At 25.7% G+C, this 14,177-nt stretch overlaps 1 long non-coding RNA gene across 1 annotated transcript in view; it reads right to left on the bottom strand.

The window, feature by feature from the left end:
- Positions 1 to 316: 316 nt before the first annotated feature.
- LOC136080969 (uncharacterized) overlaps positions 317 to 14,177 on the bottom strand; it is a 28,411-nt gene continuing 14,550 nt past the window's right edge. Inside the window, exon 2 of the long non-coding RNA XR_010638771.1 lies at positions 317 to 553. This is a non-coding gene — a long non-coding RNA (uncharacterized LOC136080969). The remainder of the gene's footprint in view (positions 554 to 14,177) is intronic.

The raw sequence follows: 14,177 nt of genomic DNA, 5'->3' as shown, positions 1-14,177 counted from the left end.
TCTTTGCATATGCAGGCTTACACAGCTGTAGTCTTTTCGTAGGGTTCTTTATACTATAAAAAATAAAAGTATACAAAGTAAATGCATTCCTTCTTTATTATAAGCTTCCATGTTTAAATCTCAAAACGTTAAAATTAAACTGATAAAAGCAACTGATGTCAAGTTTGATGGTTTCATACAATATAAAGGTTGAGCACAGTAGGTGTCAATGCTTGATGAAGAAGAGTATGCAAGGTACTCTTTTTTTCATGCAGTAAAATATAACGAAAATCACCATTAATACAGTTTTATTGTATAATAATGAAAAAAACAAAAATTTGTTATTAAAAGTTTACTTAATAAATTTTTAGTTTATTTATTATTGCAAAAAATACAAATTAAGATTGAAAGGGTTTCTTCAGACTTTCTAAAGAAGGCTACAGAGGTTAGCGAAAGTCAAAGTTGATTTAGTCTTAATTGTGTTTAAAAACTTGTTGAAGTGCATCCAGGCCCATCTTTACCCATGTCCAGCATAGACAACCGTTGCGGAGCCAGGGTTTTTGGAAAGGCCAGCCTGCAAGAAAATAGTTTTTTTTTAATTAAATATATATATTTTTTTTAATGCAATTAAAATTAACTACAAAAATAAATAAAAAATGGCAGAATAGGCTCTTTTTTTATTTTATTTTTACATCTTGAATCTATTTATTTAGGATAAAAAAAATTAAAATATAAAAATATATAACAATGAATTTTTTTTGTATGCATGCAAAAGAAACAAAGTTCGTCTGATGCATTGAATATGTAATATAATATTATTAAGCTTCTAGTTGTCAATAGTTTTTTTAATTTTTATATATGAACTATGCGTTTAAGGTGGTTTAAAATGAGCTGAATAATGAAAACACGCAAAAGTCGAATAGAATAGTACTAAAGTAGAAGCTATTGGACTTGAAAAAAGACTATGGAAAGGTACAACAAGACTATTAGACTATGGAAAGGTACAACAAAGTGAACAAAATGCTTCAAACGGTTAAAATTGATTTGACAGTAGTGAATGAAGGGTATAGCATTCTGTTTTGACCAATTTGAAAAAGCAGCTATCATATTAAAGGGTACTAAACAGTACTCTGCTGAGCAGAAAGGAATTGCGACAGAAATCACACTGCACGCCCAAAAAATTTTATAAATTTATTCAAACAATCTGAAAGTTTAATTTCCTAATTAATCTCTGCATTTTAAAAGCTTTTTTTCCAATTCAATTGCTATTGGTACCAGAAAAACCAGAAAACCAAACCATCTGGTTTTACTTATAGTTATTTAATCAAAGAAATCTACACTCCCCAATTTTATGTTGTTTTACTAATGTTTCTCTCTGCTGCTGTTACAAATTATACCGAAAAAAGACCCTTTTCAACTTTAAAAAGGGTGAAGAAATTTTACAGGTCTAAGAGTGAACAGAAATACCTATACTTTCTAGTTATTCTTCAAACTAAAAATTTCTTTAAAAGAAACTAACGCCGCAAGGTATCAAAGCATTTTATCTACTTGATAATGCAATAATGTAACCTAAACAAAAACAATGTATTCTTAAGAAATGTCTATAATTTGTTTTACTTTAAATATACGTAAAGTATAAAAATTGGATTGTTTCTTTTTTACTCTTTGGATTAACTATTGATGATTATCTAATTAATTTACTTGTTGGTTTTTGATCACCTGAATGAAGAAGTTTTGATTAATCTAACTAATTTAGCTGTTTATACTGTTAAAATAAACTAACAAAATGGTGGAAGTAAAATTAATCTAGGAATACGGAGTGTAAATATTCTCAATTATTTTTTAGAGGTAGACATAGCTGAATGCACATATATTGACTCTTTATGTTGGAATATGTTAAGTAACTGTAGATAAATTGACTGAGGGTTAAATAGCACAGGCAGTGTTTAATGAAAAGAAAAAGTTTGAAGCAAATTAATTTATTTTTTTAATTTTGTTTGGTCAAATCAATTTTTAGCATGGGTGAAATTTGACCGGTTGCAAATGGTAAAAAATGTCTACCCTGTGATGAAAAATTACTTTTTCTCACCCAAAAAACTTTCTAGGCCGAAATATTTTTAAAAGAACCTCACCGAAGGGGTACTTTTCAGGTAGAAGTCCGAGTACCGTATTTTAACTAACAAAACTCAAAAACAAGCTTAGTAAGCTCAGTATACTATTGCTCAAGTGACGGATCCATGACTTTTAGGGATGCTGAAATATTTTTGTATTGTATTAGCGTCTCCTTTAAAAAAAATAAGGTTCTCCATTTCTAAGATATTTGAGGACTTTTAGATTTAGGGGGATGCTCACATCCCATCTTCTCCCTCCCTGGATCCGTCACTGTATTGTTCTTAGTGCTAGCTCTGAGCTCAGTAAGGTCAGTATACTGTTGTTAAATATTGTACAAAAATTTAAAGCGAAACTGTTATTATTATTATATTCATTATTTTTATTGCTACTAGTGTTATTATTATTACAATTTTCATTATGATTATTATTATTATTTTCATTTATGAAACTACATAAAAAAATATATTAAACAATAGAGTTTGTTGTTTTCTTTAAACAAAGTTTTTTTTAAACAATATAGTGTTTATTGCTTAAACTCTAATACGTTAAATATTAAGTTTGTTGGTTTAATTTTATTTATTCTATCTATATTTATTATAACTACTGGCAACTTTTATTTATCCCTTTAAAATATTTTTATTTTTGTACTTGTAAACGATAACAGAACAATAACAAAACTATAAGAGGGCAATAAGAGAGCGACAACATGGCGATTTAGAGCGACAACATGGCGATAAAGAGCGACAACATGGTGATAAAGAGCAACAACGTGGCGAGAACAGAACGAGAACAGGGTGATAATAACCAATGAGTAATCAACAAGATAACATTGCATTACCTTTACTCCGATCATTATGTTGTAAATAAACAAAATATTTTCGGAAATTTAAAAAAAAATAACAAGATATTATTTCATAATCACAAAATTAGGATTTTTTTTTTTTGCTGTAAGTTATTTAATAACACAAAACTAAGATTTCTCGTTGCATTAATTTTAAAAATAGTTAGTAATAATTATAACAAATTTAATATATTTTTTAATAATAAATATTTGAAAAAAATACTACCATTAAGGTCGTAATTAATTTGACCTTCTTATATAGTTATATATTTATATACTCTTCTGTCTTAATTACTCTTTAGGAGCATTTTTACTCGACGTGCTAATTCGTTTTAAGTATAACTTTCCATAAAAGATAAAATTCTAAAACACAAACATATAAACATAAAAATTATTTTCTTTTTTAAAATAAATATCTTTATTATAAAAAAGAAAATAATATTCACGTAAACAACTGTTTCTTTCAAAGATGCTTTCTTGTATTTACTTTACTTCATGCGATTCTGCGCATAAGGAGCCATGACCTACTATTAAGTTAAGCACACGTACGAAATTATCGTAACTGCGAAGACGTTTATTATAAACTGTATGTGACCCATTTGTATGTGATCCAATTGTTTGCGACCCATTTTTACCCATATTTACAGTACGTTTCACAGTACGTATGGGTAAAAATGAATTTTTTTATTTTTATTAAAAAAAAATCTTTATTTAAATATTGTTTGCCGTTAAATGAGTTACACATATTTGAATTTACGTTTCCTATTTTAAAAAACAATTCAGCAAACATTGATATATAAAACATTCAATTATTATTTGATAAATTGTTTTCACTTACATTAAACATTTTCCACTATACTTAGACGTATTATCGGTAAATTATTTAAAAAACCTATTGATTTAACGGTTAAATGGACTTAAAGTTTTTTGTAAAACAATTAACTTATTTTTGCGTGATCTTTTTGTTTAAATTTCAGAAAAGGAAATGCTATTTTAATTATTATATATAGACACTTTAATTTTTTACAAATAATTTTTTACAAAACCTTTTGTCGTGGGGAATGGTGGGCTTAAGATTTCTGTCTTTATCAAAGATTATAAATATAAACTAAAATGGTGTTTATCTTTGACGGACATAATGACGTTGTCTACCTTTGACGGACGTAGTTTTTTATAAAGAAATAGTACTTGTATTATAATTTTACTTTGATTTAATTATGCTACACTTTTAATCCCGCAAAATTTGCAAAATTAATTTGCAGAGAGTTGTTAAAAACTAATTTTGAGTACTTAAAACAAAATCAGAACAGAAATTTGATTAAAAAGAATGATTGTTTTTCAATGACGTAAAATAAGCTCTTCATAGTAAATAAATCAATCTTACTAAGTCCCTTTTTTAATATTTGCATTAAGTGATTTTTCTATGTTATTTACTATTTTTAATATATGTACCGTTACGCTGTAATACTAAAAAAAATAGGGAATTTCTAATATATATTTACATAAAGGCATTTTTATTTATATATACAAATATAGGATTTAGGAAACGTATGATTTTAATTATATGTGGGTACAATAATTCTGAAAGTATTTATTTATTAACAATAAGAAATTGCGACAAATTCTGCTTCGTTCAGTGTGTTGTTTGTGTTCGATTCCTTGTTTTCAAAATATTTGTAGGTTTGACGGGACTGATTAAAAAAATAAGTTATTCACCAAAATCTCCAATAACTTCTTTTTCCATTAAATATTAGGTTTACGACTGTTTTAACGATTGTTAACCAGTTTAAAGCGTATTAAAGAACAATACGTTTTATTATAGTTATCTTTTCTTTTTGTCGCAGTGAACCTCTTGGCACTCACAACTTCCTATTAGTAACACTTTTTTTATAACAACTTTCCATTCGCCATCTGTTTTACAGTTTAATTGAACTTTCGTTTCGTTCCATTTTTTTGGCATGCAAGTATTGCAACTATTAAAGTCCTCTCCATAGCGTGGTATAAAAAACGAATTACATTGCCCGTAACAGAACGGCACATCGATTGTTACCGCTTTGCAGTCGCGTTCACTAATAACTTGTTGGTACTTTGTACCATGGACCATGCAGTTTTTGCTATTTTTATCTGTAAGCCATTCGTTTTTTCCCAATATACCCGTATTTGGTTCTTCTGTTTTTAGCATACTCAAACTTTCTGGTGTTGGGAGAGAAAATAATAACATGTAATGCAATGTTACAATAGCCACCTTAAACAATCTAATGACGAATCAAGAACGTTATAAATAAGTATATATATATATATATATATATATATATATATATATATATATATATATATATATATATATATATATATATATATATATATATATATATATATATATATTAGTTAAAAATTAAAAAGTTTTCACATATCATGTTTATAATAATTTGAATATATAATATACTTTACATATGTAGTAATTCTTACCTTTTACAATGCGTCATCTTATTTTAGAAACTATGCGTGCTGTTCTGGTGCTAACATCCAAATGTCGCATGAAATATAATAAAAATGCTAATGTTTAATCTGCAACAATGGCGGAGCTTTAGAAGAAAAGACCGATGGATAACTTTAAAAAGAATTAGACGTATGAGGTTCAAACAAGAGAATTACGTTTCAGCTAATCTGGCGCACACGTAAAAATTTATGGCATATTAAATATATTAATTAAATTTTTTTGGTAAAAAAAAAAAAGATTACTACGCCTTTATTTTCTCTCTCTATTTTACAGAGAGAGAAAAAATTCTCGTATTACCGTTTTTTTTTAAGCCTTCGGCTTTATAATATAACGCATGTTTATTTTCTAAACAAAATTGTCGAAAATTTTAGTTAAAATAGAATCACAAAAAATTTTAAGCATTTACTCAGCATAAAAACGTATAATGATCGACTTCAAGATGATATATAATGATCGACTACAAGATGATATATAATGATCGACTACAAGATGATATATAACAAAGATGGTTAAGATAAAGATGGTAGTGTCCTAACAAACAAACTAAATAAGCTTTCCTTTTATTTATGAAGAAATTTACAGTTTTTTAGTAATCCGTTAAGTCGCCGTAAACATTTATAATTACCCAGTAGCTTCAGCCGTCTAGTAATACGTCTACGCGGATAGCTGTAAACTTTCTTAAATTGGAAAGTTTTGCAAATGTAACCATAAACAAACTTAACTAACTTATTAACAAATATGGTCTTTATAAGATATATATAAAAAATGCTCTTGCTAAGGTGTTTCAAATTAAAATACGCTCAAAGTAGCAGATAGGACCATTCTCATTTCTTCGTTTAACTTAACAACGGATTAGTTAAAATTTATAAATAAGAAAAGTTTTTAATATAAATTTTTAAAAGCAAAATCTGCTTCGTTTTAATTTTATACTGTTAGTTTTTAGCAAATATTTTTATTTTTTTTATTTTATTACTCAAAAAAGTCAAAGTAAAATTTTCAGTCAAATACTCCGCTAATCTTATCGGGATGGAAATAAGAAAGCGGCACCAGCTACCAGCTTCTCAATTTGTAAGACTTAGTTTTTAATTTTTATATACCAGAGATGTGAATACGGCCTTGACTTGATAAGCTACAAATACAGCTACATAAAAAAGCTATGTAATTTTGATATTTATTCATTTTATTTCTATTTAATGAATCTTTTCCATTTTACTTTCAATTGTTGTTTATATGTAAAAATGATTGTAATTAAGTCACGTTTATTTATTTATTTAATTTGTTGTTAAGTAAAAAAAAAAAATTGAGATTTTTTTAATATTTAAATTAAACTAATACAATACAATTTATTATTTTGAAAAATTTTTATTTCTATGTAACTTGTTACTTTATATCAAAACCGTAAAAAAAAAACTTCAAACTTTTGTACCAGTCATAAGTTAAACCGGCACAGGTTTACCGCTAAAGAAAAGTTAAGTACTATTATTTTATATTTCCGAATGTTAATATTGACCTTCTCAGTGATGGAAAAATTGACGAATCTCACATTTACTTTTATTTATTTTCAATAAGCTAGAAAAAACAGAATTTCTGGTATCTAATACTAATATATATATATATATATATATATATATATATATATATATATATATATATATATATATATATATATATATATATATATATATATATATATATATATATATATCTTAGTATTAGTAACCAGAACTTCTGTTTATTCTGGCTTATTGTTATATATATATATATATATATATATATATATATATATATATATATATATATATATATATATATATATATATATATATATATATATATTAATATTAGTAACCAGAACTTTTTTTTTTTTTATATCTTATTGAAAATACTATTGAAAATAAATAAAAGTAAATATGAGATGTACGCATTTAATCGTTTAATGATGTTAATATCAGTTTGCAAATAAAAATGCCAATAATGTAAATAAGTTGAAGACATAGCTGAAAGCCAGCAGGCACACAACGTTGTATTGACATTGTATCAACGTTAGAACGTTAATACAATGTTAATAATACGTTTTGTGCCTGCTGGCAACCAATATATTTTAATGTTAAAAATAGGTAAGCTCTGCTTATGCTCATATACGTATATTCATAAGAAAAGAGAAAGCTTCAAATGTGCAAATAATGCTGTTAAGTAAAAGTTCATTAATAAAGTTGAAACTTATTTCAAAAGTTTATTAACATGTAATAATTTTAAAACATCATAATTACTTAATAAATTTTAAGTAGTAATTTTTAAATTTTTAATTTAAAAATTACTACGGGGAACTTACTTTTAAGTAAGTGGAACCATTTAAGTAACCTACTTTTAACATATTAAGTGATACTAGTAAGTTCCGGTTACTTTTGACATAAATGTAAATGATAATGGTAAGTGCTTGTAATTGGTAGTATTGGTAAGTGGCACTTTAGATGTGACAAATTTTAAAAATAAAAATAAATTTTGTAAATATGAAATTTGATAAAGTGTTTAATAAATAAATTAACTTTTCTTAATGAACGAAACAGGGAAAAAACAAATGCACAAATACATACGCTAGTTTTTACAGTTTGCATTTGAAACCAAACCAATATTCTTATGTATTTAAAAAATAAGCTAGAAAAATATACTTTATTATTTTTAAAATGATTATATTTTCATTTTTATTATTTTTAAAATGATTATATTTTCATTTTTATTATTTTTAAAATGATTATATTTTCATTTTTATTATTTTTAAAATGATTATATTTTCATTTTTATTATTTTTAAAATGATTATATTTTCATTTTTAAAAATGTTTTTTCTAACATCTCGAAAATACTGAAGGAAAAATCAAATACAAAATGTAGAGACAAACTTACACTCAAATTTCAATTTTTTTTATTTACCTTGCATAATAGATTTGTTAAACAACATTTTATATAAAGAAAAATATTTCAGGATCAAGTTGCTTAGGTTCGCCCTTTTACCCTGCATGAGTCGTAAGACAGAAATCAAGATTACTCAAAGAGTTTAATACCCGGAATTTTTAATGGACAGATCTTTTAAGATAACTTAAAAAATACAATAAAAATTGGCGTAAAAAATCTGAGCTATTTTATTTCATTACGAATATATGTAAAAAAGTTTATTCAAAAATGCAAATCTAAAATCTATCTAATTAAATTTGAACGTTATAATGATCAAACATGATTGCCCTTTACATTCCATTGTCTCAATAAACCTTGCCTTACACTTGTACCACAATATTTTGGATTTTTTTCTCCAAGATATAAACAAGTAGTTTACTGCGATACACCATTATTTAGCCCCTGCTTAACAAATAAATGTTGTTAAGATAACTTCAAAAAATATTTATTTACCAGCATAAATCTAAAAAAAATCCTGCAAATGAAACGGTTATTACTAATAAAACTCTTAGCAACAACTGAAGTTAATAAAATTTAAATGGATGGCATAAAACTAATTAAATAATGTTTTACAATTTTACATTAGTAACGACAGGACTTCTAGAAGATCATGTGGATCTTGTTATGAAGCCCTTTACAATATATGGTTAATTTTTGATAAAAATACAATGTCTTAAGTGAAATAATAATAATAATACAACTTTATGCAAAAACATGTAAAAACCAAGATAAAATTTTAAAAAACCAAGATTAAAAAATAAATAAAATATACAAAATAGAACAACAACGAACAAACAAACAAACAAAAAAACAAAACAAAAAAAAATTAAAAATAAATCAAAATATTTTCAATTAAAAATATAATTTTTTTAAGTTTTTGTTTGAATGAAGCAAAAGTCAGTTGGGTAGAAAAATTAAAATTTGGTAAGACTATTTTGTTCCAGAGATAAGGACCTCGATAAGAAACAAAAAACTGGTCTTTGCTTTTATGGCAAAATAAGGCAGTAAGATTGTTATCAATTCGAAGATTATATTTGTTTTTAGGTTTCATACAATAGAGATTTTGTAATACGTTTGGCAACAAATTTTCTCTACATTTAAACATGAAACATAAAATGTTAAAGACATTTTGTTGATATACATTTAAAATATTCATTTCTTTAAAAAGTTGTTTCGTATGAAAAAACCGATTTTTAAAATTTATTGCGCGAGCTGCGCGTTTCTGATGAAGGTAAAGAGATTTTAGTTTTGTTCTATGAGTGCTTCCCCATATAATATTCGCGTCGTTTATATACAATGTATAAATGAATAATATAATTGTGTTAACTGGTGTTTACATAATATATTTCTTGCTTTATAGAGAATTCCGATGCATTTAGCGATTTTATTGGAGGTATTATCAATATGATTTCTCCAAGATTCTCATCAATATATACTCCAAGAAACTTAGTAACTTTTTCTGTTATTATTATTATATTATCAATTAAAAGGTCTGACATATTATGAGGCAGTTTCTGTTTTTTTGAAGGTGGATAAATAAGTGTCCATTTAGTTTTTTCTATATTTAGAGACAATCTATTTTGTTTAAACCAAACAGATACTTTTTTTAATTCATTTGTCATATTAGTAAAAAGCATATTAATATCTTTATGAGACAAAAACAAGTTAGTGTCATCTGCAAAATTTACTGTTGTTAAGTTTGATGATTTATGAAGATCATTTATGTATATTAAAAAAATAAGTGGACCAAGTATGGATCCTTGTGGAACACCACATGTTATATTCATTAATAGATGAGATATAGAATCTTTTTTGTAAACAAACTGTTTGCGGTTAGTAAGATAACTTTCAAAATATACTAGGGTTTTATCTTTAATACCATATGATTTTAGTTTTTTTAACAGGATTTGATGATTGACAGTATCAAATGCCTTAGACAAATCAATAAACACTCCTAGTGTAAAACAAGAGTCTTTATCACTAATCACTGCATTAAAGATCGCCCCTCATTACGCCCCTTGTTGCAGTGAATATTTATTTGGTTTCATGCTATGTTAGCTCCCAAAGAGTAAAAGTTTTTGATAATTAGTTAAATTTGTCTAAATAAATTTGAAAACGTAATAAAAGGTATAAATGAGAACTTTACACTATTTTTATCTAATTGCATGTGCGAGTATTAGACAAGTTGTTTGTTTATCCATTGTATCCAATGGATTCGACGTTTAAAGATGTATAAACCAATTAATTAAAATCATATTAACGAGTCTATAATATTATTAAAATTTAAATAATGTTATAAAAATAAGCCGTGTCATTTATCATGTATTGTATTACATTTTTTTATCAAGAATTTAGAATTTGCACATATAAGTTTGGTAAAAAGTAAAATTCAGCAAATAAATAAATATAACTGACTAGAACCTAATTAATTAAAATGTTACTTGCTTAGAAAAAGTACGTTAAATCATTTTTTAAAGATCTTCTAGGAAAAAGAGTACTCCGGAGTTTCCTTCAATCGGCTTATAATTTTTTTAAACAAAATATAGTTTTAAGCACCAAACCCACCCCCTCCCCCACCTCAACCACCCCACTCTTCTATTTTCCCTAGAAAATTTTTTTGTAATTGGATTTTTTTGGGTTCTAATCATAAACCAGTTACCGTTTTGCTAAAGAAACGTCACTTAAGCAAATTAGCCATTAAGTGGAGAGTTCAAATATTGAGGAGATGTAGAGGTACGGAATAGGTTGCTCAGCACTGTAGTGATACAGTTCAGCTCAATAGTTAGGTCCTACTCCATCATTTGCATAAATAAAAACTGCAAGAAAAAACACGTTTTTCTTTCAGTTGTTTCAAATTGCGTGGTACTGTAATAAAAACGTTTTTTGTGTAGTCATTTAAGTTTGAATAATCAATTAAGAAAAAATTTTAAAATTTTGTGTTGCCAATACATAATATTTAAAAACATGGGCTAAAAAGTGTAGCTGGAAAAACTTTGTTAGAAAAACGTGTAATATAAAAATTAGAAAAATTTTTTATAATTATTGTGCATATTGAACTTTATTTAACTTTAAGATTTTTATAGTGAAAATTTCATTTTTATTATAAAAAAATTTTTATTAAAAATTTTTATGTTTTTAAGTATATCATTTAAGTAATGAACTAAAAAAGTTTGCGTTTTAATCAAACATAAAAAAAATTATATTAAAAACAAAAACATTTTATTGTTTACCGAGTAATTATGAATTCTAATATTGTTTATACTAATTCTAATCTTTGTTCATTGCTTCCTCAAAAAGTTAATTAAAAACATCTAGTATTTGATTATTTTGGATTCCAATCTGCAGTTTGTTACTGTTTCACTTCAGGAGCACCATTTCTGCAACTCCTCTAATAGGTGGAGAGTTCCCATGACGAAATAAACGGTGTGGATAGGTTATGCTAAAGCTCAGCTTTTTAGCTTTGTAGTTAAAGATTTTACTCCATTAATAGAGTATCAAATTGTTAATATATGTAATTTCATGGCTTTTTTAAAGCCTTTTTTTTGTGTTCATTTTTTTACAAACTTTTAGTGACAGCAAAATGGGTGTTAACGTAAGATATAAATCTTAGTGCATTTTTTTACAGCTAATTTTTATAAAAAAGAATTTGGTAGTGTTTGTTTGTTATTTACATTGGCGAATTTTATACCGTATTTAGGTACATTTGCATACCTTAATGAAAACACACAAAAGTTCTTGCACGTATCAATTGTAGTTTAACTTTATTCCTGGAGCCAAGTAGTAAATCTATAAATGGCTGTCCGTAAATAACATTAGTTGTTAAGTGTTATCACACGGTATTAAATGTGTTTCCAGTGTATATTGTAGGAGTCAAAATTTTCAATAAAAATTATATTTTTTAATTGATTATACTTTATAACTTTATTCAAATGAACTATCTTTTAATTTTAAGATGGGCGTAACTTTATTTTGAAATTTTAAAATGGGCGTTCAGAGGGAAACTTTTACACTTTTGATTTCGTAGAAAGTGCAAATATATTTTTTTTTGCAAATATCGTTTAAAGTGCAAATATTTTTTTTTGCTTCAAGTAAACTTTTAGAAAATTGTTGTAACTTTTATTCGGTTTTTATTTATTTTTAGATTAAACAAATATTAAACAAAAGTACATAATTTTTTTTCAAAGTTATTAAGGTACTCCAAGAAGTCCTATAGGTCTAATCGTAGAACACCGCGGTGCAGCATTTAGCCGGGAAGTTTACGTCTCCTTCCTTACTAATGTCGCTTTTTGGGCTAGAGCGGGCGTCGAACCGTGAACCTCTTGGTTCTGAACCAGAACTCTAACCACTGCGCCACGACTACTATGTAACAACATATGACAACATATATAACATATATAATATATAACAACATGTTTAACAAATATAACATATAACAACATAATATAACAAAGATAATATAAAAGTTACTGTACAGACTATTTAAGTTTGGCGAGCCAAAACTACATAGTTTTGATTATAACTTTAAGTGTAAGATTTAGTTAATAAAAATAGTTTATGAAAATAATTTGGTATCAAGAGATCAGAATTTTGTCTGTTCTATTTTTAAAAGTTTTTTTGTTTCAAAATCGATTACATCTTGTGATAAGAAATTCCAATTGTCTACCACTCTATTTGTGAAATAGTAAAACCTGCATATTTTTTTAGTAAATTCTCAATGAAGCCTTTTATTGTGACGATTCCATGTGGTTTTAAAATCTCAAAGGCTCCTTAAATCTAATATATATAATTGAATTTGATATTTTAAACATTTCTATCAAACCACCCTTTCCTTTTCTTGTAACGTTGGTAAATCTAATATTTTTCTCCTTTCTTCATAACAGATGCTTTTCAGTGTTTAAATCCTAGTTGATCTACGTTGTACGTTTTTCAGTCTATTATTATCTTTAATACAATATGGGCTCCATACTGATACTGCATATTCAAGCTGTGGTCTAATAATTGACTTGTATAACAACTTTGATATGGCAACTTCAAGATATTTAAATGCATATTTTATTAACATATTTAACATATATAACATATAGCAACATATGTCCTTGTATCAGTTGGACCGTTGATAAAAAATATTATATACCATTTTAAAATATATGTTACAGTATATCTTATTTATAAAGTTATTATGAAAATTTTTACAGCCGCTCGCTTTTTTATCAAAGTTTTTAAAAGTTATTTTGGGAAATTCAAAGTTGTAATTATATGCAATAAAGTATAGTTGCATATGATAAATAACCAAGTTTATTTCTTTATAACTTATAATAAAATTTTATAAAATATACAAAAGTTTAATAAAATGTAGTTATTTAAAATGTATAATAATAAAATATAACAATATAAAATAAAATATAATTTTGTATAATATATAAGAAATATATATAATATAAACTATGATTAACTGTATGTTATACATAATCTTAAACTAAATATGGATAAGAAGTTCAATTAACAAAAGTTTTGTTAAATATTATATGGAGGATTTTAGGCAAAAAAAAAAATTAGCTATTATACTTTAATTTATCTTTTAAGACCGAAGCTACAATGAGTCAAAGCAAGTGTCTCCTGAACACCAGGAAACGATTCATTAATCAACTGACAACGTTTAGTTGACAGCTAAAAATAACCAAAGTACATAAGTTTCATCACATTAGTTAAGTCTATTATACATAATAAAGATTTAACATCAATATCTGATTAGTAAATATTTAATATTAAAAACTTTTAATATAATATATCAAAC

This window comes from Hydra vulgaris, chromosome 06, assembly GCF_038396675.1.
Source record: "Hydra vulgaris chromosome 06, alternate assembly HydraT2T_AEP".
NCBI classification, from domain to species: Eukaryota; Metazoa; Cnidaria; class Hydrozoa; order Anthoathecata; family Hydridae; genus Hydra; species Hydra vulgaris.
This window is presented reverse-complemented; position numbering and strand designations above follow the sequence as displayed.